Source organism: Rissa tridactyla, chromosome 1, assembly GCF_028500815.1.
Source record: "Rissa tridactyla isolate bRisTri1 chromosome 1, bRisTri1.patW.cur.20221130, whole genome shotgun sequence".
NCBI lineage: Eukaryota > Metazoa > Chordata > Aves > Charadriiformes > Laridae > Rissa > Rissa tridactyla.
The window spans coordinates 146,980,741-147,008,331 of NC_071466.1; the positions used below are offsets into that span (position 1 = coordinate 146,980,741).

General features: G+C 45.1%; 1 protein-coding gene across 11 annotated transcripts in view; it reads right to left on the minus strand.

The window, feature by feature from the left end:
* The window catches only part of SOX5 (SRY-box transcription factor 5), a 657,730-nt gene extending 634,090 nt beyond the window's left edge, over window positions 1-23,640 (minus strand). For 3 of the 11 annotated variants that reach the window (XM_054207631.1, XM_054207620.1, XM_054207630.1), the window contains exon 1: window positions 8,648-13,864. The gene's annotated coding sequence lies outside the window, so the exon portion shown is untranslated. Of the gene's footprint in view, window positions 1-8,647; window positions 13,865-19,865; window positions 19,937-20,871; window positions 21,017-21,685; window positions 21,835-22,167; window positions 22,284-23,584 lie in introns of those variants that run through there. The other 8 variants (XM_054207621.1, XM_054207627.1, XM_054207629.1 and 5 more) reach the window with 8 other exon arrangements.
* Window positions 23,641-27,591: the final 3,951 nt, after the last annotated feature.

Here is a 27,591-nt window from a genome sequence, read left to right on the forward strand (position 1 = left end):
TTTAAAGCACTGAATTTTACTGTTGTATAGTTCAAGATCCTGAACTATAAACGCTGAGAACCAAGGCTAATAAAAAGGAAATCAGAGTCTATTACTTTTAAAACCCCACCATGCATGAGGGTTCTGACTGTAGACTTTTTAACACTACAGATGGACAGAAATGTTATGCAGATGATTTTGGACAAAGGGCAGAGAGAACACCAAGAGAACAAAGTGAACAATAGTATCAGCTAACTGGAAAGTCTGGCTTTCCTCTGATGAATTGAGCCAGCAGTAAAAACCCACAACCTTTCCACCTGTAAAATGGAATGACAATACAGTAGGCAACCCAGCGAAACCCATTTAAAATCTAAGCATTCAAACCACTGCTTCTACAGTGTAATTATTCATAATGGTAACACAGTACCTGAGAAGCCTTGAATTGAAACCAGGTATAGAGGGACTCTGTTAGGACAGATACTACTGTGGAGGTACAGAGATTAGCACAGGAAAAGAAAACCCTTCTCTTACCGTCCCTTGTGAGTCCAGCTAATGTACAATGCTCATTTTCTATGTCCCCTAGTTCCTATTTAAACAGCTGTTCACTGAAGAAATCATTTAGAAAGATAAAGCCACCTATTGCAAATATTAGATAAAACTGCTAGGAATTTCCTAGAAATTTCGCTAAACAGTAGGAAGCAAGTTCTTTATTTTCCACATTGTAAGCATAATAACACTAACAAAACCCATGCTCATTGCACTACCGCACATTTTACAATATGAATATAAATTGCTGAAAAGAATAACAGACGGAGCAGAACTGCCAAATGCTCTGGAGACCGAGGTGTCGTACACGCAGTGCTGGGACCTGAACTGGGATGGACTGAGGGATGTGGTTTAGTGGTAACTTGGCAGAGCTAAGTTAACGGTTGGACTTGATGATCTTACAGGTCTCTTCCAACCATAACGATTCTCTATGACTAAAGGGAACATTCTACTCACTTTACAGAAGCAGCTTCCAGAGTATCAAAAGTGGAAATGAATTTGCATTTGCTCAAATGTAAACGGTATTCATGAGAACAAAAGAAAATCTCAGAAGTTAGGCTTATATATAGCATGTTTGTGAATCTGAAAGGGGTATTTTGATGTCTTGGATTTTTGCATGTCATTTATGTTCCTGTCCTGTTGATTTGCAATGGGAAAAAATACGTTCTCACTGGTCTCAGATGCTGATGTCCAACTAGTGAGGTGGACCAACAATCTCAGTCCCGTAAGCATGCAGCATGCAGCAGAGACCAAGCTAATAATCTTTGATGCATATATTAGTCTGGGTTTTATGCTGGAGCTTTCAGGGTAAAGCAAGGAGGAAAGGGTGCAGCAGAGAAGTGCCAGGGCTATGCAAAGAGATGGGGAGGAGAGGGAAATAGGAGAGAAGATGGAAGGCAAGCTCGAGATTCAAGGGAGATAACAAGAAAAACTTCAGGACAAAGCTGAGGGTAAGCCTGGATCTCAGCCCCATACCTTCCCTTTTTCTTTCCCGTCCCCTGTATGCAACAGTAACACAAGCAACTAAGACGGAAAGGTAGCTTTGCTCCACTGCACATAAAGCCACCATACAACACATCCAAGAAAGTTTGCTCTCAAAGCCAATACTCCCTCTACAATGATTACTCCTTACTTTACATTACTACACTTTACACAGACTATTACTATACTATACTCTGCATAGACTATTACTACACTACACATAGACAAGGACCGCACTGCACTATCATAGAACTGCCTAGGTTGCAAGGGACCTTTCAGATCATTGAGTCCAACCATCGACCTAACGCTGATGAAAACCACCACTAAACCATATCACTAAGCACTACATCTACCTGTCTTTTAAATACCTCCAGGGATGGTGATTCCACCACTTCCCTGGGCAGCCTGTTCCAATGCTTGACTAACTCTTTCGGTGTAAAACTTTTTCCTAATATCTCATCTTGACCTCCCCTGGCACAACTTGAGGCCGTTTCCTCTTGTCCTATTGCCTGTTACTTGGGAGAAGAGACCGACCCCACCTCTCTACAATCTCCTTTCAGGTAGTTGTAGAGAGTGATAAGGTCTCCCCTCAGCCTCCTTTTCTCCAGGTTAAACAACCCCAGTTCCCGCAGCCGCTCCTCATCAGACTTGTTCTCCAGACCCCTCACCAGCTTCATTGCCTTTCTCTGGACATGTTCCAGCACCTCCATGTCTTTTTTGTAGTGAGGGGCCCAAAACTGGACACAGTACTCAAAGTGGGGCCTCACCAGTGCCAAGTACAGTACACTACATCTTATAGAATAGAAAAAAGAAATATTTTGCTTCTATGAATCAGACTTAAACATCATGAACTGTCAATTGCTATGTAAACAAAAGGAAGAAGTAACAGCCATGGCACGCCACAAAATACATGTATTTATAAACAAATTTAGAATTCTCAATTGGCCTGTGAAAAATTTTGAGGAAAAACTGGTCATCTCTTTTGATCAGAAAGGCAATAAAATGTTTATATTTTAGATGTTACTCTACTGAGAGCTCGAAAGTCAGTTTTGGACCAAAGGATAGCACGTTTCCACTTCGCTTAGGCCACAGCAAAATCCTTCCTCTATCGTATCTTCAGGGCATGTACGTATAAGCGTTGCCTAGAGGTAAACTTGCAGAACGAGTGGAAAAAAGTAAATATAAATAATCCTTAGGATTTTGAACTCATTTTATACCAACTATTTGCCTCCCAACTGTACTTTGCCAAAACATTCTCCTGTTAAGCCTACGATGGGAAAAACATTTCAATCTTACATGATATCAAGACTTTTTTTTTTTAAGTATTTTGATAAGCATTGGCTTTTCATCAGGTATTACAACATTTGCAAAAAACTTGACATAGTAAGTCACTTGATATCCTTTGTGCATATTGTCTGTATTTAGGCTCAAGGAACCACTGTTGCCCACAGTGACACAGGCTCCTGAGACAAGAACATCACCATACTAACAGCTTTTTTGTTACCTGTACAACCTTGTAGCACCTCCTTGAACAAGGAAAGGGACGAAAGGCTGACATTCCCTATGTCTTCCTGAATATACAGAGGGGCTGCTCCACAAAGGAAACGGATCTGCAAAAGATGCTAGAAGATCCTGGATCTTGCCTGTCTGGTGTTCTAATGCGCAGGGACTGGCAACTAGAAATATTTTTATGGTCCCCAAATCAGAAGTCACTTCATAAAAATGATCCCTTAACAGATTCTGCACAAGGAAGATAATCCTTATATCTCCTTGACTGTACTGCAAATTGGCCCCAAAAGAAATCCCATTTTCTCCCAAGAGCAGTATTTCCCACAGGAATGTTCTTGATCAGCAGCGATGGGGTGCTGAAGGAGTAAATATAAGTAGACAGCTACTATACAGGATTTCTAGGAGCACCATTTCTGCTATTTCTGTGTAATAGATGGGGAAACTGAGGCAGAGGCGTGCTAAGGAACATATCTGGGCCACTCAGCAGATCAGTGGCAAAGCTGAGATCAGACCAATCCCCATGGTGTAATGGCAGCCGAGGAAAAGAGAAAACAGAGGAGCTTCAACGCTTCAGATGACAGAAAGAGAATTAATTTTCTGATGTGGTGTTTTGTTGACTCTTTCGTCTTGTCATGTACAGCAGAAATAACGTTTGTAGGATTAGAGTAAACTCACAGCAAACGACTCTTATGATTATTAAGCATCTCAGTTTCAATTTGATGTTTCATCATCTGCCAACCTTCCACATCAAAAATGATTTTTGTTCGTATTTGAAACAAAAAAATTACAAAATATCAGCCCAGAATTTAAAACACTTCTTAAACGTTAGAAAAGTAAATTTAAAATGTCACTGAAGCTAAAAAGAGGAATAAGCCTGTCCATTGCTCTTATGCAATAATTAATTTTCATCAGAGTCCTTATTATGCATTAGTTTTTATGGAGCGACAAAACACAACTGCATGCTATTGTTTAAACATATTTGCTGCGTATGCCAGAAGAGTAAAGGCTGGAAATATGCGTAAAGGATAATACACAAAATGTGGCTAAATATATTCTATATTATGGATCCATAATACAGAATGCAAATGATTCTGACTAAGCATTCACAGGAGACAGTCTTTAGGGTGCATGCTGTGAATGTATATTATGAATAATGCATAAAACTTGGCTAAATCTTAATGAGTCCATTGACATCCTATGGGGTCCACAGGAGCCTCAGATCCCAAAGCATGTCAGTGGCATATTACCCTCCTCCCCCACTTCATTTAAAAAAATACTTTCTTAAAACAAAGGAAATTAAAACACAAAAGAAAAAACCCCTTAGCTCTGATTTAACTCCCTTATGACGGCAAATGCGGAGACAGCCACCAAGTCCGATTTCCTTCACCCCATTGTGCCTAGATGTTCTACGGTAAACCAGGGCACTGTATGGCATTTCTGTAGGGTTGCATCAGGTGTGGGACACGAGTTACCCCTCCTTCCCAAACCCACATACTGAAGGGCTTCTCCACGCACAGAGGCAAGAGCGTAAGAGGTGACAAGCATCCCCATTATATTTTGTTTCCATTCTTCTTCCCTAATTCCCAGATTCTTTAAGAGCAAGAATTAATGTATAAGGAGACTGCAGAACATATGGGAAAAAACACGTATAGTTTACTAGTTAGTCAGAGCTACTCCAAAGGAGTAAGTTCACCTGCTAAAGGACATTGGCAATGGGTGCAGTCACAAGGACAAAGAACCTGACCGAAGAGAAGCACCTGGTATTTACAGCTTGTAAGTACAAAAAGGCAGTAAAAGAAAAAAATTTCCACCTCCTGAGTGAAACTGCAAGGTTGTACCATTCTATCTGAGAGTACAAGTATACCATACTCACTAGGAAAAAAAAGTGTTGGCATCAAGCCCCAGCTCCACTTAGAAGTGTGAAGATAGTTTTTGTGTGTCACGCGCTTGGAAATAAATTAGTAGATTTTTCCTATAGTATAAATATGAAGAAAAATAACTGATTAGGTTCTTGTTTATTTAGGGTTATAAGTCTTCAAAACCATGCAAATGGTAATTAATTCTTGCAACACCCATGTGTGATGGTAAGTCTGTACATCCTTAAACACAAGGAAACTGATGAACAAAAGGTCAAGAGACTTAGCCAGCACGCCAGAGCACTTCAGTGGCAAAGCGGGGCCGCAGCTCATGCTCTCCATGCTCTTGGCCATACACTCATCCACTACACTCGGGATGGCAAATGCTGCTCTGCTTAAGGGCCACTTCAGTGCTCAACCAGGTGACTGCAGGCCAAAACCAATGCAACCCTACATGTGCAGAGCTGAAACCAACTGAGTAAATCCCGTCAGACCCGACCTGGCTCTGTCCTCTCCATTCCCACAGCACGTAAGCCTCTACACTTAGACACGCAGCCCCGAGCTCCATCACCGTACATCCAACGGGGATGGCCTACTGACTGGCCAGCACGCCAAGGAAGACCTACCTCAGGGGCTGGTCAGGACTCCTGTCTTCTCCCCACCAGACCCCACCGTTCTGCCCAGTCAGACCTCACATGTAAAACACTATGCCTACACTCATTCAAGCTGGGAGATCAGGTGAGCAGTATCTACCACATCCACGCTGCAGCACCTGAGCCCGCCAGGCTAAAGCAATGAGAAACCCCAGGAACCGAGCAAAGACGATAGCTTCCCCAACAGGACCTTCCCTCCCACCCAAAGCATGCTATCCTTTGGTCCAGAAGGGCAGGAGGCAGGCTGCGAGGCAAGAGCTCCTCCATCCTTGAGGGCATCTGCACGGGCAGAAGGAGGAGGACAGGTCTGCGTCAAATTTGATATAACCAAGTTTGGGACAAAAGAGCAGGAAAAAAAAGCAACTGCCAGGAAATTCAGAAACACAAGTATTTTTCAGGTTTTGTTAAAAGCTTCTTTCTCCCCCCACCTGTGCTTCCATTGGAAAATCAATACCAGGGAGGAAGAAACTATCTGGGAACTCAGTAAGCATTTCTGATCTCAAAAAAAATCTCTTTTTTTAAAATCCAGCTTTTGTTTTCCTTGTTTCTACTTCTTACAACAGCAACAACAAAAAAAATCCAAACATGATTTTTTGTATGTGAAAACATTCAACAAACAGATCCTTGAAGAAAGTAACTGATGAAAACAGTTCAACTGGATCTACAGCAGAATCTGGCATGAAACATACACGGAGAGAGCAGGGACACACGCGTGCCGATCTTTGAGTGTAGCTGTCTATGTATTTAGGCGAGAATACACCATTTCGTTTTACTCCATGGCAATAATCTTTTCCTTTAATGACAGGTGAAATTTTTGTGAAGTTACAAAATATAACCTTTTTTTTTCTTGTTGGTGGGTAAATTTGCCCCGTATGTGAAGACGCGTATATTTACACACACACACATATATATGTATTCTAACCAAAGGCAAAGGCCAGGCTCTCACAGGAACAATACTGTCAAACTATTTTACCTTTGCAACCCATCCCGCTACTATTTATACTCACTGCTACCGATATCAGCAACTGTTTCCCTGCCTCCTCACCCCTCCCGGACACCATGAGAATAACAGAGAACGAAGTCTCTCTGTAGCACTTTCCTTCTCAGCAGGAAGCTCAAGCGTTTGTGATATCCATTTTGATACCAAACCTAAATTAGGCCTCTGGAAATAGGTAATGCATAAAAAGAAGCACTTTTGTGCCACAGGATTATTATTGTAGGTTACTGTTAACCCTTGGGAGATGGAGGTGAGTCCTGCAGCTCCCCACTGGGTTGAATATTTGCTGAGAACTCACAGGCGCTACCTAAGCAGATATTTCAGGTGTGCTTCATGATAAAGAGAACGATCCTGTTGACCCATCATATTCTGATAGCTAGTTTGAGTGCAAAAGCATCGCCAGTTAAACAAAAAGGATCAGCACAGCATGCACAGGCTGCAACCCTCTTGCGCTAAGGGAAGATTTAAAAGGGGCTGGATACAAGGACAACTGTGGAATTACTAATGCAAAGATCAAACAAAAAAAATCAGTACTATATTTGGGAACTATCTAAAACACATTCTGCCTCTCAGCTCCCTAAAATTCTTCCTTATTGCAAAGTTTCCACTGGGTTACATGTTAGTGAAAAGAAATACATCGTTCAAAAAGAAAAAAAAAAATAAATCCAAACCTTTAAACAATTTGTAATTTTCAAGTTTCAAATCACTGCAAATGAAAGTATCACGGCTGGAAACCTGTGTGATTTATCACAGCTTCACAACTGTGAATCATAAAGTTATACAAATCATAAATGAACTTTTTTTTCTTCAGAACCATCATCATCCCTGAAGTTAGAACTGGTCCGTAATTCAGATTCAGTGAGACACACTACCTTGCACTAAAGCTACACCACCTCCTGTTGTGATACAAGTCGGCCCAGCATTACTCATTGCTTGACTTCCTTAGCAAAACGAGCCATACCGCAAATTCAATCTGTTACCTGCCCACACGATTTAATTCAAGTTCAGCTTATCCTAAGCACTTCTTTTTCCTTCAAACATGCAGACTTCAAAGGGCTATAAACCGTGATCTTAAATGCAAAAGCAATTGCATGTCAGTAAGTTTTCCCTAAATTTAAATAAATAATTTACTAAACTATGGTCCCTACTTGTTAAGCCTGAGAAAAAATGGAGCCTTGCCGTAACCTGGAAGACAAATTGGATCTCAGAGCCTCACACATCCTCCCGTTCAAATCCCCGTGCGCTGTGTACCTACGGGAATACAAAGGAGAAGCATTCCAATAACTTTGCGTACTAGCAAGGCAGACTGAGGTTCTCCTAATAAATTTTAAGCTTTATAGCCCCTTCACTCAAAAAGCCACGCACTTAGCACATCAAAGGGGAAGACCCGTGGAATAGGTATTGTTTTGCAGACCAGTCTGACTACCGCACCGATGACCAGAGCGCAAACCTTTGCACCCCTACGTGAGCAACCATTCCCACAAACATCCTCCTATCAACGGTACAGTTCGCAGGAGCTACAACTCACTACCAAGAATAAGGAGCTTTCCATTTGGCCTAGAGACTTGCCTACAGCCATGCAGAGGCATGGGTAAGAAAAGAAGCCAGAAGTCTTAGCTGCTGCTTCTCCACTCTGGCCATTAGCTTTGGCATGGCTTTTCCTAGACAGTCCTCTTTGTTTTAGCTGTTCTGACATCTGCGCGTTGCATTTGCCCTGTTGTGCAAGCATGACTATTTCCTAAGAGATAAACAGAGATCGCCAAACTCACAACGCCTGACACAAACAGAGTTCAGATTCAAGCTTCCCTAGGTAGTCCAGACCCCGTCCTTTTCACTTGCAAATATAAAGGGAACGCTGCAAGATCCGAAGGGAAAAAGAAGGAAATCATCTTAATAAAGGAATGGGAATGAAAAATCTCTCTCACTCTCACAAGCGTGGTTGTGTTTTTTTTAAATAGCTATTTGAATCATCCCTGCTTATAGACAGCCCCACTTCTTCAGCAATGGAAAAGCAATACAAGCTTTGTGTCATTTGATCCCCCCAAACATTTTGTAATTTAATGTGAGCAGGCTCCTCTCTGGGCTCTCAGACAAAAGTTTGCCCACATGCCTTTTAAAGTACGTACCTGATTTTGCCTTTGTCTGCTAAGTTCCTTTTGCAGCTGCATTCCCACGAAAATGTTTCTATACCCACTTTCCCCTGTCGTTTCTATAGTCTGCTCAGAGGTGGATTCATCGCTGGGCTTCGGCAGTTACATTTCTTCCTCAATTGATGCTTCTTTTTATTTATTCTGAAGTTTCCAATGTAAAACAAACAGGAATTCCACCTTTCTAAAATTACTACTATCCCACTGTCCTCCAATGTAACATTAACAAGAGGCAATATTCTCCAAAGCTATGAAGCATATACTGCCCTAAATTACATTGCAGTTGCTGCCCTGAGCTCGCACATTTTTGAACAGGAAGGCTCCCTGGGATCTCTCTCTCTGTTCTGACTGCATTTACTGCTTTAAAATATTTTTAACCCAGACACTGAAGTGCCAGCCTAGCAGCCCTTCATGCTAATCCTAGCCTGGGTGGCTGTTCTTAAGGGAAAGCATTCAAAAATTGTAGCAGTGCATCAACTTTGACCCTTTTCACTTAAAACATGAGACTTTTTTTTTTAAGGGAAAAAAAAATTAGATTCCAGAGGGAATCACTGAACTCTGACCTGCTTAAAATTAGTTTTGTTTTAGTGCCTGCGTGGTGACTCAACAGGCCAATTTTCCAGACACTTAAGACTTCTCTGCTCCTGAAGATTCCAGTTCAAGTCCTGGACTCGCTGCCTGGGGTCGGATCAGAACACTTTGTTCCATGGCTTCAAGCAGTGAATTCCCAGATCGCCGTACCCTTGCCAGATGCTGGCATGCTTGGTAATAATTAGGGCTGTAACCAAGCTAATTATGTATTTTTTTTTAAATCTGTGAAGAGTTTTGCTTGCAATACATATGTTTGACCGAAAGAATTTCCCTTCAAAATTCAGCAGTCGAGAAATGTTTATATGGCTCTGATAAACATTTCATGATAAGCTGGATTCTTTCGGGGGGGAGGGGGAAGATGTGTACTTTGGTCTTAACTGTGCAGCAAATAATTCTCAAATAGGGTCTGGCTGAGTGTATCCGTCTCACTGGGAGTAACTGATTTGATTTTTTTTAATCTGTCACAGGCACTACCAACACTCAATGAGTCACCATAGACTCCTATGCTGCAAAAAATAGCATCACAACGCTTCATTTGCTCTTCAACAGGACTTCAAGTGTAGCGCCTGATATCAAAAAGCCTTGTCAGATAACAAATTTAAAAATCCCAGGAAATGAAACCCCAACACAGTCTCGGACGAAATTATTTCCTGCAGAAGGTTAACACTGCTCAGCAAAGCAAAGCTCACCTAGGAGCAATAATTTTCCTCAATCTCAACAGAGTTATTCTATTTAATCTTATCATTAATGCTATTGCATATATTTCATATCTTTCATCAAAGGATCTCAAACGATTTAACATACAGCCTCAGAAATCTCCTGTAAAGGAAGAGAGTACTATTATCTCCATTTACAAGTAGTGAGGAATTGAAGCAAAAGAGATGCTAAGAAACTTTGGCCACGAGGCAATAAAGAGGCAGACCCAGAAACAGAACCTAGGTGCTGGTCCATATTAAGTGGCATCTGTTACATTTCCATCCCTGTTTCACAGCGATTATGGAAAGAAAAGCTTTGCCAACGTCTATAATCACTTATTTGACAGCTGCTAACCCAACGAACACGAAAGCAATTTATACACAGTGCCCTAATCTTCCTGAATTTGATCATGTATGAACACAGCACTAGTACTTGTTCCAATATAATTCCGGGTTTTTCTTAGAAAGAATGTAGCTTTCTTCCTTTTTCGGAAAGAAAATGAGCCACTAAAAGACAGAGTTTCAACACGCAGACATCAATATGCTGTTCTTACAAATACAAAAAATGTAAACCAGTAATAACACAAACAACGATGCATGCTGTTCTGTGTCCACAAAATGACTCTGTCTTCCGCCCAGAACGCCCTCCTTCAACCTATACAAGAAACCCCCCCGAGACAAACAGGTCTGGCCTTCTACCTTAAGAGACACCGGTCAAGGCAACCAAAGGGAAAGGAAATTCTGTGACAACAGAGAATGACCCCGCCTTATGAGCATCCTCCATATATTTAACCTCAAGATCTGCATGCCTCTGGTGATCACAATTGCCACAGGACCTTGAAAATATCCAGCTAGGTTAAAAGTTGTGAGCCTGCTACACTAGAAGGCAACCTGCAGAGCCATATTAAACAGTAGCATCTGATGTAAATTAGTAATTAGTGCATGGTGGGCCATGGTAGATGGCTGACAGCGTGGTTTCTCTGACTGAGAAAACCTACCGAAGAACCACCAGAGCATCTCCACCACTGAGCCTGAACCTGAGTATGCTATTACGAATTACCACCGTGCCTCCTCGGAGAACCGTCACTGGATAGAAACAATGTGAGCTAACTAGGTTATTCATCACCTGCAAAAAAAATTATGCTGCTCAGAGCTTTTTGGATACAATGGCGAAGGTGAAGAAGGCTTTCTTCACCGCCTACGCAGCCTGGGCTCAACTCTGCAAAACAAATTTGAGCCGCAGTCAGACTCGATGTCAGACTTTTGCCAGCTGAGCTCCCTCTCACTTCCTCGGTTTCAGGTCATCTGAGTACCCTGACAACCTGTGAGGATAAATCAAGCACAGAAGGTGTTTAGGAACTAAACATACACGTCAGGTGTTTCTATAAAACCTACACGAAGTTATATCAAAGTATCCCAAATTCCAGATCCATAGCAAATGCATCACACATTTTGGAAATGGTGGGCAGTGACTTAAAATACAGACGCACTGGTTATAAAAAATAAAAGGAGATGGAGTAAATCCGGGAAGAAAGCGGGGAAGAATGCACATGCTGATATTTTTTCCTCTGGAGGACGGATCAGTCGCACGAAGCTTACACCCACTGGGGCTCACCTGAACAGGGTCCACTCTTTGAGTAGCTCTGATGTTAAAACACCACGTAGCAACACATTAATACCGGCAATCACCGATCTCTTGATGTCCAGGCCAGAAAGGATCGTTAGGACCTGCCAGTCTGGCCTCCTGCCCAGCGCCAGAACCTCACCCAGCAATTCCCCCAACATCCCTCTGACTTCTGGCCCAGCACAAATACATGGCCAGAGCCCACGCAAAGCCACTGCTGGAATAAAGGTCCTCATCTTGCATTGAGAGTGTTTGTATCCATATATGTTTTCGCTTGCAGCCTGCCCGTCCTCTCTCGGCCACACCAGCCCAGCACCGACGTGCCAACAGCCCGGTGACAAGACCTGTGGCCGTAAACCATTCCCACCGGTGACACCTGCTTCTGTCGCCAGATACATCACCCAGTATGTTACATGAAAACTGCTCCTCTTACTGATTGTTTGTTAAGAAGGTACTTACACTGGCTCTTTGATCTTTCCAAGCGCTAGCAAAAAATAAAGCTCCAATTCGGCGAAGGGCTTATACAGCGTGCGCCAAATTTTAAGTGCTGAAGGAGGCCCGTTGGCTACGGTGGGACTAACGTGCTTAAAGTCAGGCACATTCGTAAGTGCGTCAGGGCCAAAATCCCTGCGCAGCCATTCAAAATGCATCCAAGGCTTGCGCTTTGCTTCTGGAAACTTTATTCTCACTTTACATATAGTCAAAACCTGACAAGAGCTCACTGTCGGATTATGCAGGAAATCTGCAAGTTTCACCAAGGTGTGATCTTATGCTTTTTCACACATTATTGTATCATGCCGCGCCAGAACACTAACGTATGCACAGTTCTAAAATAGCTTGCATTATTACAGCCCAGCACGGAGAACAGGGCTGAAAAGCCAACACGCAGACCTCCAGAGATTTGCTCCTCAGTCACTTGCAAACTGATAAGGGGTCACAAATGCCTTTCTTACCAAGGGGAAGAAAAAAAAAAATAAAAAAAGAATAAACAAAACAAACCAGACTCAGCCTTCCAAAACCTTTTTCCCCATTTCTCTCTCTTTTAAATGAAACTGTCAATTGCCAGATTTGTCTTTGGTCATGTCGGGGTGGGAGAATGGGATTTAATAACATTTAACTGACTCGCTATCAAGAAGGAAACATATTTTTCTTCTCTCAAATTTGAAACCGACACTTTCTTTTTTTTTTTTCTGTTGGCCTACTTTCTTTTAAGTTGCTTTTCAATTATTTATGAAAATGCAATAATGCATTACTTTGCTGTGCAAATGTTTAGAAGAAGGAGATAGTGTCTTTCAAGTGAAAAAAACCCCATACATGGTTATATAGGGGTTTATTTAAAAGCGCTTTGCAGGTGATACTTTATAAAAAACAATATACTTTCATTTCCTCCCCCACACACATCCCCATTTTCTTTAAACTGTGTGTTTGAGTCAATAAAGAGAAGTCCACAGCCCCACAGAAACACCCCACTCGTTGCTCTCCAAAGCTGGAGCTGTAACAAACAAACAAAAGCTCTACACGGGAAACCGTACAAGGGGCTGAACCAAAACCTATTAAGATACTGAAAAAACGCCACACTTTCTGAACAGCAAAAAGAGGACAAAATCTTGTCCCACTAAATAAAGGAAATTAATAGCAAAACTGTCAATGTCTCACTCATTTTTGAAAGGTTTTTTTGTTTTGGGGTTTTTTTCTGTTTTGAAACAGCTGGATTTGGAAACAGCTGTGTTCCCAAGCCCATTAAACACCAGTGAACACTGACTGCTGAACTTCTTTCTGCAATTTTGGAAATCCCATGTGGATGCACGCTCAAGTGGCTAGAGCTTCCGAAGGCTCACCACCTCAGGGTTTTAACATCAATGGACTAAAACAAATAGCAAAGCCTGCCCTGACGGTATCAGGCACAAAACCAGGCATATAGTGCTTATCTCCCGTGTCTTCAGCTCCACTCTCACAAGGGCAACTTTGGTGTAGTGAGATGAGTGGTCCCCATGACAGTCAATGGTGATATGGAAGTTCTTGCTCTGCAACACTTCCTACAGAAGCCTCTCTCTCTGTATCAACAGAGGGAGCCAAGAAGGATCAGCTTCACTAGGTTAAAGCTAGCCTTTGCGTGTAAACTATAAACAAAGATCCTACACACATTCGCATTACTGGCCTAGGATCAACCAGGAAAAAAAGACCAGCAAGTATCATAAAATGAACACAGATGTACTTAACCGCAACATAACACAAACTGAAATATAATCAGAGAAAGACAACGCACCAGAACAAACCAAAAGTTGCTTGGAGATGTTGCGGTATCTCTATCGATGAAGGTTTTCAAGCCTCAACTAGACAAAATCATGGCTGACCTGATCTTCTGCTGGCACCGGTCCTGCCCCACGCAGGTGGCCTCACCAGATGACCACCTGAGGTCCAACCTGACCAACAGCCCTGGTGCTATGAAAGAAAACAAAACCGTACGAGGACTTAGAGAAGCTCATCTCTGCTACTATTAACCATTTAAAATGCCCTCAACATGATTCCATAAAACTGGAATCCACGTAAATCCCACAGTCTCTGGAGCTCCTAGAAGACACCTCTCACACTCACTTGTCACAGCAGACAAGTAATATTTAACAACACAGGTAACTTAGGAAACCAACTTCTATTTAATTTTTTCCCTTCATTAGAGTGACTTAGGCACCCGGGGGACTCTGAAGGTCAACAGGGCACTGTCTGCGCTGCCTTCAAAAATGGGACTTCGGCTGCATTGAAATCTCATTTTTCTAACTGAACACTGCACTTATGCAAACACTCACATTTTGCTGAATTTAAATGAACTAAGCCACATTCCTGAAGTTAAGCCTATACTCAAATATTGTTCTTAATCAGGGCCATAAACCACACCTCTACAACTCACGTGCCATATTCTGAGTTAATTAGAAATGGACAGTGAAGCACAGAAACATTTCTAAGCACTTTAGGCTTAGAAGGAGCAAAACTTACCATGCTGAGATAAAAATAATTATATAAGGCTGTAAACCAGTAAACATTTTCCTTTTTCTCATACATAAAAACACAGAACTTAAAACTAAGCAAAGCAAGACGAAAAATCTTGCATTCTTAAAACTTCACACTATTGCGCAAGAGCATTTCTCTTGCACGTAGCCTCTTACTGCTCCTTCTTTACGCTGCATTTGTGTGCATTGCAGAGGTGCTTGGGTATAGAACTGCTGCTGCTCCTCACGCCGTTGTACCCACACCTTTACCTCCAATATACCTTTAAGGATTAGAATCTCTTGGTTTCTCCATTTTCTACCCCATTTCAGCTTGTTACTTCTCACTAGGAGCCACTTTCTGTACCGACACAATGCATTAGTTCTTAAAAGAACTGCGGGACACGCAGTAGAAGGCGCAAGGCTCTGCCTGACTTCCCTCCCTCCCCCCACCCCCCATCACTCCTCATAAACACACACATATTGCTATCATGCAAAGACAACACCTCATACAAAGCAAGACACCGGTCTAACGGCATTTTGCGACTGGGGGAGGAGCTAAGCGTCCACGTGAAGTTCCCAAGCATGTGTTTTAAATGTGTTAGCGGTCTACTACACGCCGGCTTCCAGAATCCTGTAAGCAAGTGTTTTACCCAGCGGGCCCCCAATGTGTGGAGACCTGACCCCCCTCCTCCCCACGGAGGGGCTGCCCAGCTAACGCTGGGGATGCACCCCACACGTTTTTACATCGCTGCTTTCCTCTCCGGCACTTTCCTGGCAGAGAGAGGCCTTCAGTTTCCAGAACTGTCAATTGCCTTTCAGAAGCACTAAATCCGCACATACATATTTGTACATATTCATCAGCATTTACTCATTTGTAATCTCTCATGAGAATTAATATTATTCCTCTACGGTCGCAAAACTTCCATCATCCCATGCAAACTGCTACTTACCTACGGCAACCCTGTTTATAGGAATGCCTCATTATATATAATTTCAGGTTTCAAATGGAAACTGTTTTACAGAAGTGACAAGTACTTCAGTATTTCTACTCCAGCTCTGTCTTTTCTAACTATCGGCAGGAGGCACGAAACCGATCTCAGCAACAAGTTTCAGCGAGAACTAAAAAGCTCGCCCTACGTGTGCGCCTACTGACCGAGTATCTATGCATGACTTACAAACCTGAACTAATTAATTGTCCTACATCTGTTAATCTCAACCACAACGCACTTAATGCACCATGGTGCCGCTAAACAAACTCGCATTCCCAGGAATCGGAACAAATCATTTCGTTTTCTCAGAATCAGACTGTCCTGCTTCTGGCGGCCGCCTGCATACTATTACAAATATAAAATCAATCGAAGGCACAGCAAAGAGCACAGTATCTCCTACTAAACACCCTCTTCTCCCAGATTTGAATTCGTAAAGCAGGATATTGCATTAGCACATTCACTTTCCTGCGACTGCATATGCTTCTTATATATTTTGCATACCCTTCGTAGCAGATGCATTCAATTTATTATTAAACGGAAGTATAATTGACACATGTATTGCATTTCTTGTTACTATTTATGCATTTGCCTATATTCCGGCATGAGAAGCGTGATCTTTAATTGCATGGCATAAGGAGCAAGCTCATTTCAGTGAAAACACAAGTTGTATGTTCCTGGATGCACGCATAAGGACGGCACACAAAGAGCCACAACGTCCCCCTTTCCCTGGAAACCTCAGTGTCCTCAGGCTCCTTCCAGAGTCAGTGGAGGAGGAGACTACACTGGACTGTGATTTGGTGGGTGAATCACTTCGTTACAGAACAGGTATTTTTTCTGTGTTTGTAAAGAATTCTTTAATGCAGAAGTCAGTATCTGCCTTTAATTCAGTCTGCTCTGAAATCACTTGAAAACCATTCATTTTCTAATTTTCTTCTCTTCTCTAATGGTTTCTCAATTTTTCTCAGTATAAACCCGGTCCATTAGGACTAATCTCCCGCTAGAAGGTCGGTTGTGACATTAAAATGGTGTTCCTAGCTAAGAAAAGCAACTCCGCCATTCACTGACCAAAGGCACTGACTTAGCCATGTAACAGGTATTTTGCTTTCTTTTTTTAAAATGGACTGTAAAATTAACTTTTAATTGGTTAGCTGAGGATTACAACTGTGTCCCCCAGCCCTTTTCATTACACTGAAAGCTCACTCACATGCCAGGATTTTATAGCAGTGTGAAAGGTAGACTCCATAATCCTAGTTTAGACACTGAATCAGTTTAATTAAATGTGTCTTTAGACTGACTGCTACAAAACACAGCACGGCACTCAGTCGCATTTAAACCTGTTGTATTCACCTATCTCCTACAGAAACTGAAGATACTGCAAACCATTTTTACATCTGCTTCAGGGCCAGCGCAACGCTTCTGAGCAGAGCAAGCTTAACCGAATTTTGACCCCTCTCCACAAAAATGTGAGCAAAGCAACTTCTGAGAGCAGGAGGAGCCCTTATTGCCCAGCTATGAGCGGGCAACTTCACCCTGTCCCACCACTTGTTTGCTGTCCTAGCCCACCTTCTACCCTGCCTAAACCAGAAGTCCGTGCTGAAAATCTGGTTTTAAATTAAATTAAATACATTAACATCACTGCCACTAAAAGCAGGGCCTTAAATACAATTTTACTAACATTCCAATATACCTTAAGCATCTCCCCAGGCTTTGAATAGCAAAGGCAAGTACCCTATGTAGAGCAAATCTGAACCAGACATCAGCTTTCCCAAGACCTTTTAGACTCATTTCAAGTAAAACCTGGACCACCCTCCCAGGGACCAGGAGACTACAATGGAAATCACTCCTCTGGGATGTGGTTTTATTTGGATTGTGTTCTGTAAAACTATGCTCCTTGCGGAAGGTTCAAAATGTCACCAAATGGCACTGGACAGTTCGGCCTGCTCAGTTTCTCTCAGGACAAACCGAAAAGATGGGTTTAAGTGTTCAGTGTCCTTTATCAGACTAGTATTAACACAGTACAGACTCTCCCATGTGTTTTAACTATAACCATTCAAAGGATCGAATACTCGTACATAAGTATATAATTTAAATAGTGGGAGATTTTTTCTTGAGGGGATTTTGCAGTAGTGAAGAACACTATCCTTACAAAATAACTTTGACCTGCAATTTTCAGGCAATTCATTTCCATGAAATATAGGTAAATACTCTTTTCTTTAAACAATAATCACAGAATACACTTTAGCTTTGTCACCAGGATTTCTTTTTATTTAAAAGAAAAACAGGAAAGGGGGGGGGGGGGGAAGACTTCGGTTAAAGGACAATTCAATGAAGGGTCTTTTAGCTGGCAATTGCAGCACTGCTCAGGGCCAATGGATCAAATTTAACTCTAAAAAGTGCTGATGGTTGTATGAGTCATCACAGTAGGAGCTGGCGCTCTGGGCCACTCAAGTTCAATTTTTGGTGTTACCAGGGGGTGTAGGAACTGGGATCTTGGTGAGCAAAGATTTGCTCCCTATTTGATGCACTGGGTAAAGTGGCATTCTTAAAATCACCTGCCTCCCAAGCAGCTAGTAAGCCAGCAGGAGGTTAGTAGGAAGAGAAAGTAATTGTCCTTTGTGCCTCTGAAAATAGCCAATATTAAAGGATCCTCTTATATATTACCTGAGTTTCAATCTACGCTTGCAGCTCAAACGAAGAGAGAGAGGTTGGAGAAGACAAAAAATAAAGCCATGAGAAATATTAGAAGAGACCCTACTCAAGCTGTCATGAAGCATATGGTCTCCTTGACAAGAAACGTGTGCAACCAGAAAGGAGGTGTGCTCTGTAAGAAAAACTTGTTCAGATAATGCACTTTACGTATACAGAACGTACTGTGTACGTGCCTGTGCCTCTGTGTTCACAGACACAGATGTTTGTGGCTCGGAGAGGCCAGAGACATGGGGAAAGCTAGTGCAAGAATGATCATCTTACGCTTATCTAGGATGTCCACCAGTGGAGCAAGCAGCACGTGGACTCCAGCTGCTTTAATAGACTGTACTCAAGTCATGGGAAATCCGCTTTACCTGCAACCTCCGCTCTCCAGACGATGCCCAAAGAAGGTGTAACTGGGGCATAACTAGCAGTAGGATGTGAATCTAATGTTTTGGTCTTGACCCAAATGTTCTTATCTGCTACTAAATTTCACAAAGGGAAGGAGATCTGGCTTCAAACTTCCCTACTCCTACAGTTCAGTCACAAATCCAAAAGGAAACTTTCAGAATTGGGTCTGAGCACACCATGAAAAAAGAAGAAAACTCCCCAAAGCCCCCAAAACTTGAGTGCCACCAAAGAGGAGCTCATTCTTGTTTCAGGCTTGAATTCGTACGGTCTAAACCAAATCTGGATCTGAACTTGACTACATAGTAATAATATATATGATGAGTGATGAACGGGACCATCTCTAACGTCTTGAAGAAATGGAGAATATAAGCAAAAGAGGTTATAAAAAAATGATTTAAGAATACAGGAGACTTTAAAGCTTTACAAGGGCTGCTCCCAGCGTGCAAGGCCCAGTTGCCCACTTCCTCACCAGCAACTCTCCCACCGCTTTCAGTGGGAGCACGGCCCTGCCCGTTCAGGGGACGTGCGAGGATCCTTATGTAGAAAACAGGAAAAAAAACTTCTTTGCTAACAGCAAAAAAATCCTTATAATAATACTAATCTATTTATAATGGTCAAAAAATATGACAGCTTACAACAGCGTCACAGCAGTGCTTTGGCAATATTTTAGCATACTGTTGTATTTTTAGAAGGACTGTTCATTTACTTTCTCCTAAACGCCGGAATTCTTATTTTTCAACAAACGCTCAATTTTTTTGGTGCATCCATATGCCAACATCACAGTGTTTTATACCAGGGTAAGTATGAACTGCAGGCAGAAACAAAGCTCCTGTACACACGTTGCATTACAGCAGCGCTGCCAGAGATGCCAAGTCTCAATCTCCTCCTATCGCTTTATGCAGCGCTAGTTAGCTACGCCACTTGCAAACCTTCTTGGAACGCAGCGGTACGTTTTTACGAGGAGTAAAAGAAAACTGCTGTTTCTTCATCCCGAACGCTGCGGAACTATCCCATTGTAAACAAGCCATCTGACAGTTTAATGATATTGCTCAACCTAACTGGTTTTGGCAAGCAGCACGTAAGATAAAGGTGCAGCAAGACGTAGTTTAAGCGCTTTTATATTTTCTCAGCGCAGAGACCTCACCATTTCAAAATTCATTAGCAAGCTACCTGCATACTTGAGCGAAAAACGGTAAGCGCTCTGTTAACTCTCACCTGGTACTACGAGATCACGGCAAGAGGACGCCGGCAGCCCCTAAGAACCTCTACAGCTGGAGCTCACACGTCTACGGGCAAAATTCACATGCTTCGTTTTTCTTTCTAAGAAGCATGTATTAGCTTCCACTGCTTACAAAAACTTATACTAGGCTAAATTAAATACATGTGCACCCACATGTTAACCGAATTAACTCGAAACAGTCAATGCATCTCAAATGTCCATCTGTTTACATAAGACACTTGCAGCTTTCAAGTCTTGTACTCCTTACAGTGTAACTCGCAACCCAAACACTTTCAAGTTCAACCAAAAAGCTCTGCTGTGAGATTTCCACGTGTTTATTGGGTTCTCGCGTTCAAATCATGTCAGAATAGACATGCTAGCCACTTGCAAAATGCAACACATCGATGCCAGCCCTTTGCTCTTCAGCTGGAGAAACCTCATAAAACAAAGCTGGCTATAACCTGACCAGGTATTGTAGCTAAATAATAATAAATAAAAAAACATCTCCCCTTGCAATCCCAGTTTAATATTTGTAAACAGTGCATTTTGCAAGATGATGAATTCATTTCTGAGGCAATAATGTATTTTACAGCGCTGGGAAGGATTAAGAGGATATAAAAATAGCAGCAGATATTTGTAGCTGTTCTCAGGTAAGTTTCAGGTGATAAAATATTTTGATTAAGAACTCTTGTACTGGCTCCTCATTTATAAGAAATTGCTTTTTAATCTGAGGGGTTCACTTCAGCAAGGCTGCAGCCAGCTAGCTGTATTTAAATGGGGAGGAGGAAAGCCAGGACACGTTATCTTACAGTTCTGCAGCTGGAATCAAACTTCCTTTTTAAATTTGAACTGAAGTTAATATTCCATTCTTTGACAGAAATGGAGCAAAATAAACCTCCATTAAAAAAAAAAAAAAATCAGAAACACTTCCTCCCTAATTTTAGGATATTGCTGGCTTTCCTTTTGCAAGGGTTAAGCGGTAGCAACGATAACAAAAGCTACCTGTGCCAGCGTGCGACACTAGCCGCTCAAAGAAAATAGTTCTCGTCAGACACCGTCCTCCTGGACGCCCCTACTGTATTGTTGTTGTTGTTGATGATCGCGATGCTGAACGCCTACAAATCTCCCACGTGCCTATTTCGTTGGCCTGCTGGTTTAAAAAAAAAAAAAAAAAAAAAAAAAAAGCTAGAGGCCATTATTCATGAGCAGTACGAAAACAAATCACTCTTAGACCTACTCCTCTTGCAGATTCCCACACTTATTACCCAAAATCCCACAGCTTGCTATTGGTTCTACCCTTGACCAAAGTACAGGGCTGAGGCAGCGTGCCATCCCCAGGGAAAAGCCGATCACGTTCCTCCCGGCGAGCGGCTCCGGTTATTCTAGGACCGCACTCGGGCTGGAATAAAGTCCCTTAACTTTTCCGAGGAGGCAGCGCTCGCTCGCTCCCACCGCCAGCGCCAGCCCGGCCGGGGGCCGCCGGGGAGGAGGGGGCGGCCGCGCCCCCCACCCTCACCCGCACATCATTTTTTTCCCCCACGACCCGTTTTCTTTTTTGAGGGGAAAACAGCCGAAACGAGTGATCCCAGAGCCTTCAGCCCCTTCCGCGGAGTCACCCTCCTCCGGCACAAGCGAGGGACATGCCTCGCAGAGAGATGTAAACAGCCTCGTCGTGTCGTGTCCCCCCCCCACCCCCGCCCCCGGTGTCCCTCCCTCCCGCTGCCCCCCGCGCCCCGCGGCCGCAGCCCGGCGCCCCGGCTCGCCCCTGCGCGCCTCCCCGGCAGCGGCGCGGCGGCGGCCGCCGCTTTCCACTCACGCACGCACGGACGGACGGACGGACGGACGGAGAGGCAATTTACAATAATTTAAAGCTTCCTGTCCGCCGGCTCCGCCGGGATCCCGAGGGCTGAGCCATGCCCGGGCAAGGGCGCGGAGCAGCGGCTCCCCCGCCACAACACACGCGTGGGCACGGCGGCCGGCCCGCCCCCGCCCGCCCCCAGCCCCGGCAGCGGCAGCAGGAGGAGGAGGAGGAGGAAGAAGAAGGGGGGGGGGGGGGCGTGACAAGTTGTGCCAAACTTCGGGAGGTGTGCGAGCGCCCGGCCGCGCTGTCAGCCGGCCCCGCCGCCTCTTCCCCTCCCCACTTCTTTCCCCCCTTTTCTTCCTCCATCCACCCCGCGCTGCCCCTCGCCGGGGCCCGTCCGCCCCCGCCGCCGCCCGGGGAGCCCCGCGGAGCCCGGCAGCAGCCGGCGGCGGCCGCAGCGAGGAAGAAAGTTAAAACGGCGGCGGTCGCGCACCTACCCGCTGTCTGCAATGTCTCCTCCGGGCGCGGGGTGCTAAGTGAGACAGTGGCGGGGTGGGGAGAGGCAGAGGTGCGGGGAGGGACCGGGAGATGGGTGTTTGGTGATCTCTTCCTTTCTCTCCCCCCCACACCCCCTCCTTTCCCCCCCCCCCCCCCCGCCCCTTCCCCCTTCTCTCGCTCTGTCTCTCAAGGACGAGGTGAAATCCCTGTGCTGGTCATGAGGCGGCTTCAGAGACAAACAACACAATGCGAGTGCAAATAACAAAAGGCAAAAAAAAAAAAATTAAAAAAAAAAAAAAACACAACAGGAGAGGGAAAGGCAGACCGGGAACAATGGGGGAGGAGAGGCTCGCCGCGCCGCGCCTGGCCGCCGCCGGCACCCCGGCAGGCAGGAGGAGGAGGAGGAGGAGGAGGAAGGCGAGGTGGCGGCCGCGGGGAGGGGGCTGAGCAGGGAGTCCCGTCCCCCCCCTCCCCGACGCGCCGGGGCTGCCTCCGAGCAGTCCCGACCTCCTCCCGCCGGCTGCCGATGCCCGCCCCGGGGCGGCCCTGCGCGGCGGCGGCGGGGCGGCTGCCGGTAAGTAGTGACGCCCCCGCCGAGCCAGCGAACGGCCATCGCCGCCCTCATCATCATCATCATCATCATCATCATCATCATCATCACTGTCCCTCGGAGAGGGAGGGAGGGAGGGGGCGACTCTCCGCCGGTTGAACAAGCGGTTCAAAGCGGCGGGGGGCACCAAGCCCTTTCCGCCTCCTGCCCCCCTCCCCTCCTCCCGCCGGGAGCTTATTCACCGATCGGGGCTGTGGCGGGTCCCCGAGACGTCGCTACCGGGTCCCTTCCCGAGGAGGGCTCCCCCCGCCCCTCCCGCTCTTTGCGAAGAGTAAACACCCGGGAGTTGCGTGTCCGTGGGCGTGTGCGTGTCCGCTGGCACCTCCTGCACCGGCAGCCCCTGTCACACCGGCGCGACCGCACGGACACCCGTGGGGACGCCCGCCGCAGCCCCCCCTCCTCAGCTCCCTCTCTCAATCTCCAGGACCCCCGGCCGGGCGCAGCGCCCACGCGTGCGCAAGAACCCGAGGGGGGAATCCGAAGTTGGGGGTTCCCCCGCGCCCTTCCCCTCGGGGCCGGCACCGAGACGCCGCCCCGCGCTCCTCCTAAAAAACGGCGGCGGGTTTGAAGCCCGTCGCTGTCACCCCCGCGACGCGAGTGGGGTCCCGCGAGTGGGGCGCGCGGGGGCGGCCTGCGGGCTCCCCACCCGGGGTGGGGTGGCCGCCGCGGAGCCCGAGACCCGTCCCCCAGGGCGGAGGGGCCGGGGGAGCCCCCTGCTGTGTCACCGCTCCCCCCGGCAGGCGGGCAGCCAGCGTTGCGCCTGGCTCCGCAACCCGCCTCTGCCGCCCCCCGGAGCCCCCGGTTACCTCCTCCTCCTCCTCTCCGCCATCACCCCCCGCCGCTCCCCGGGTGAGCGCTGCCGTGTCCCGGGCCGGCTCGCGGGGGACCCGACCGGCCGCTCCCGGGGCTTCGCGCGTGGGTGGGGATGTGCGTGTGCGGGGGGAGGTTGTATTTTCCTCTCGGCGGGCGTCCGTTCTGCCCGCGCTTAAACCAGCTGTTGGGGAACAAGCCCGTTGCCGTCGGGGTGCGCGCCCGGGGTGGGGGTAAGAAGCGGCGCGACGGGCGGCCGCGGCCCGGGGAGGGGGGGGACACGACGACGGCACGGAGACAACCTCCGCTGGTAATAAAGTCGCGCTCTGCAAGTAAGAGGTCTCGGTCTCTCTCTCTCTTGTTTACTTAACGGGGTCTTTTATTTTTAATTGAGCGTTTTGTACACGTGCGTTGATGAGGCGGCGAAGCCGGCTGGACGGGGTGTCAGCCCGAGAGTGGGAAACGCAGAGCTACGCGCACCCCGAGCCAAATTGTTCAAAGAAGAGCAAGTTCGGTTATTATTCATCTCCACGAGGGAAGTCTTATCTTCTACAAATATTTGATACTGGGACAAGTCCAATAATTAACAAGAACAATCAAACAATTTCACTGCCTTCTCGGGGATTTAAAGAGTCATCATCTGGAATTCATAAGCATTACAACCTTTTTCTTTTTTTTTTCCCTGCTTGGATGCGTTATTGTATATGATCTTTTCAGTGTGTGTGTGTGTCCCTAAGTGATTTTACCCTTTGATGCAAAAAGATGCAAACCATTAACAGCATAGATAATATTCACAATTGCTGATTCAGTGAGATTTCAGACCTCTCCATAGAAGTGGGGAGAGAGGGTGGTAACCCTGACGGGAAAAGGATTAAAAAAAAAAAAAAAAAAAAAAAAGAGAGAGAGATAGAGATGGAGGAATGTTTCTATGTTTCTTTCTTGGCTTCGTCCTTACTTCTTGGGGCAGGAACTCCCACGGGCGTCCTGTGGGTGGGATGGGAGCAGGGCAGATCTAACGCATCCCTGCCTGGCACCAGGCTGACCGGCACTGCCTAGATCAACCCTCCCAGCCCCGTAACTCCTCTTACCAGAGAAAGAGCCAGATCGGGAGAGGGATGGGACTCCTGAGCTCTGCAGCAGCATCTCTGACCTGGGAGGCAGCGTGTGGCTTTCAGGACCCGTTTGCTGCCTGGCTGCGGTGAGCCAAGCAGGCCGGACAGGTAATGGCCCGTGGCCCAGTTGTATCCAAAAAAAAAAACCCACCCCAAACTTGCCTCATCTGGATCAAATTCAGACATTTGAGAAAGGTGCCCACGTGCTGAATGGACAAGTTTCACCCTACGCTGCCCCAGTCACCAAATTCTGAACGAGTTTTCATACTGGTCATCGGAGTCACAAGTCCTCGGTCCCCACCCACTTCTGATGGGTGGCAGCCCCTGGTACTGGCAGGGATAATGAAATACATTGGGCATGTAGCTCTGCTCTATCTCAGGTAATCACAAGCCTAGGGACCAACAGCCGGACTTTATAGCGTTCAGCTGGCCAGGGAATGTGTGTCCTCCCCACATCTTTCAAAGCTCTTCGCTGTTGATACAACTCCCACCCATTTATTTTTCACAAGTATTGCTTCCCCACCCCTCCACCCCCCTTCACTTCTTGCTTTGTTTTAACTCCTCCTTACAATCACGATGAAGTTCTTTGCAGTTCAACACAAGAAAGGAATTAGGGTGGCTGGGTCCAAAACTAATCTGGAGCAAAGAGAAAAAGCCAAATGCGGGTGCATTTTATTTAAGATCAAAAGCACAATGGTGTGAGATTGTATTATGCTCTCCACAGGAGCTGTATTTTTCTACTTCTACAATAGGATTAAGGTGTTCAGTGGAAAAGAGAATTAAAAAAAAAAAGCCCCATTGGACTGGCACTAGCTGCATTCAAGTTTTTCTTAAATAATGAGGACATTTCATCCCTCAAGGACTCTGTCATCCTCTTTCCAAATGCTTTTTAAAACAATAATTGTGAATGCCAATAATAATTTAATTTTTACTATGTATCGCTGAGGATTCATTCTGCTTTTTTTTTTTTTTTTAAATTTAAAGGAAGGATGTTGCCATTTCTGCATTGACTCATTTCAGAATTTTCAGTCAACCAAATGCTTTTCAGTAGAACCTGAAGACATCTCCTTATTTAGCTGTGCATATTTGAGAGCACAGGATGTTGAATGTTAGTACACACGGGCTGGACACAGCTGGCAGCACAGCTTCGAGCCACTTTTCCACCCTGAATAACTAAAGAAAGCACGAAAGAAAATTTTTGGTGCGACTTAACCAGTGAAAGTTAGGCGACCGTGCAAGGGTTGCTACCTGTTTTAAACGTGAAATTTGCAAAGCTCTGGCTAACTTTCAGTTTCCCAACACCAGGGAAGCACGGCTCAAGCCTTGTTCTGCTCTGGCCGAGTTCATGGGACGTGACTGTGTTTAAATGAGGGTTATCACCCCTCTTTACAGTGAGCAGCATGCACCTAGAGATCGATTTGTGCATACTTAGCGAAGGTGGTTTATATACAGGTCCGCTTCCCCTAAATTGCCCCCATCCCTGTACCGGTAAGTTCAACAATTACATTTTTAGGCATGACTCCATAAGCAAAAAACATACAGGTAGATCTCTGCTTGTGCAGAGCTGATCTGTCTCCAATTCTCCCTGACTTCAGCCCTTTACTACCAGTCTTCACAAACTACTGCGTGAGCCTTCTTGCCTCATCCTCCCAGGGAGTTCAGAGAACTCCAGTTTTCGAGTACATTGAGTATAGGCGCACTCATTTCCACAAGAGCTGGTGTAAAACGCTGCCTTTCTCATATGGAAATGGTTTATTACCACCTTTCAGAGGTATAAATGACAGCATTGAAGAACAAAGCCCGAGTCCTATAAAACAACATTATCTTTGTGCCAAAGTAATCCAATTATTGAGGTACTGCGATAACCTTAGAGCCATATCAAAATGAAGAAACCACTTAGGAACTCACAAACATCTGTTTTCATATCAGAGTGCATCAGCACAAGAACACCCTTATGGGGTCCTAATCAGTCAAAGTATCGCTCTCGTCTTTTACATTCAGAATGGCTTATCTGCTTCTCCATAATAAAATCAGGGTGATACTTGCACTGATTTCTGTTAGCAGGAAAAGCCTCTGTTACTTAAATTGAAGCAATCTGCTTCTACGCAGGTCCTGTCTCCTTTCCCCCAGCGGCAACAGAGAATCCCAGCTCTGATATTTCAAAAAGACATCCAAATAACTTCCTAGGGAACATAAAGCATGCTGCTCTTGTGGCCCTGAATACAGCTCTCTATCCAGATTCTTGTTTGTTCCTCAAACTAAATGACGGAGTCATGTTTCTGCAGAGTAACTGATGGTCTTAAACACAGTTTGGATACCCCATTTAGGTCCTATTAACTAAATAAGGAATATATTTATTTTTAGCAGCAGGTGGGCACAAAATCTGAAAGAAACAGGAAATGTTGATTAAGTTAAATGTTTTCTGTAATTTAAACTATTACAGGCATATGGAACAGTAAAAGGAAGCCAGCTGAAAAAGTTAAGATACTCGCTTTTAGTTGTCCATGCGGAGCAAAAATTAAATATTACAAGACTCTGTAAACAGCTTTCAGTTTCAGTAATGGATTAAAGGCCCAGGCAACACTCATCTATCATGCTACCATTAGTAACTCTTAGATTTCAATGAGATTACTCACATATATAAAAATAAGCATGATCTATCAGGACATACAGATGAATAAAGACAGTCACAAGGATGGATTTAAGAAGCAGGCTGGAACTTCATTAACACAATATTTTCACATGTCAAGCAGTTAAGCGGGCCCAGTACGGGGATTACAAAGCTACAATTCAGGGCAGATCCTCCCTAATCTCTCTCTTAAACGAGCTCGCATCTGAAGCCCACCCCTCAACCCTGCCCCAAGAAAAGGAAGAAGGACCTAAACCCCACA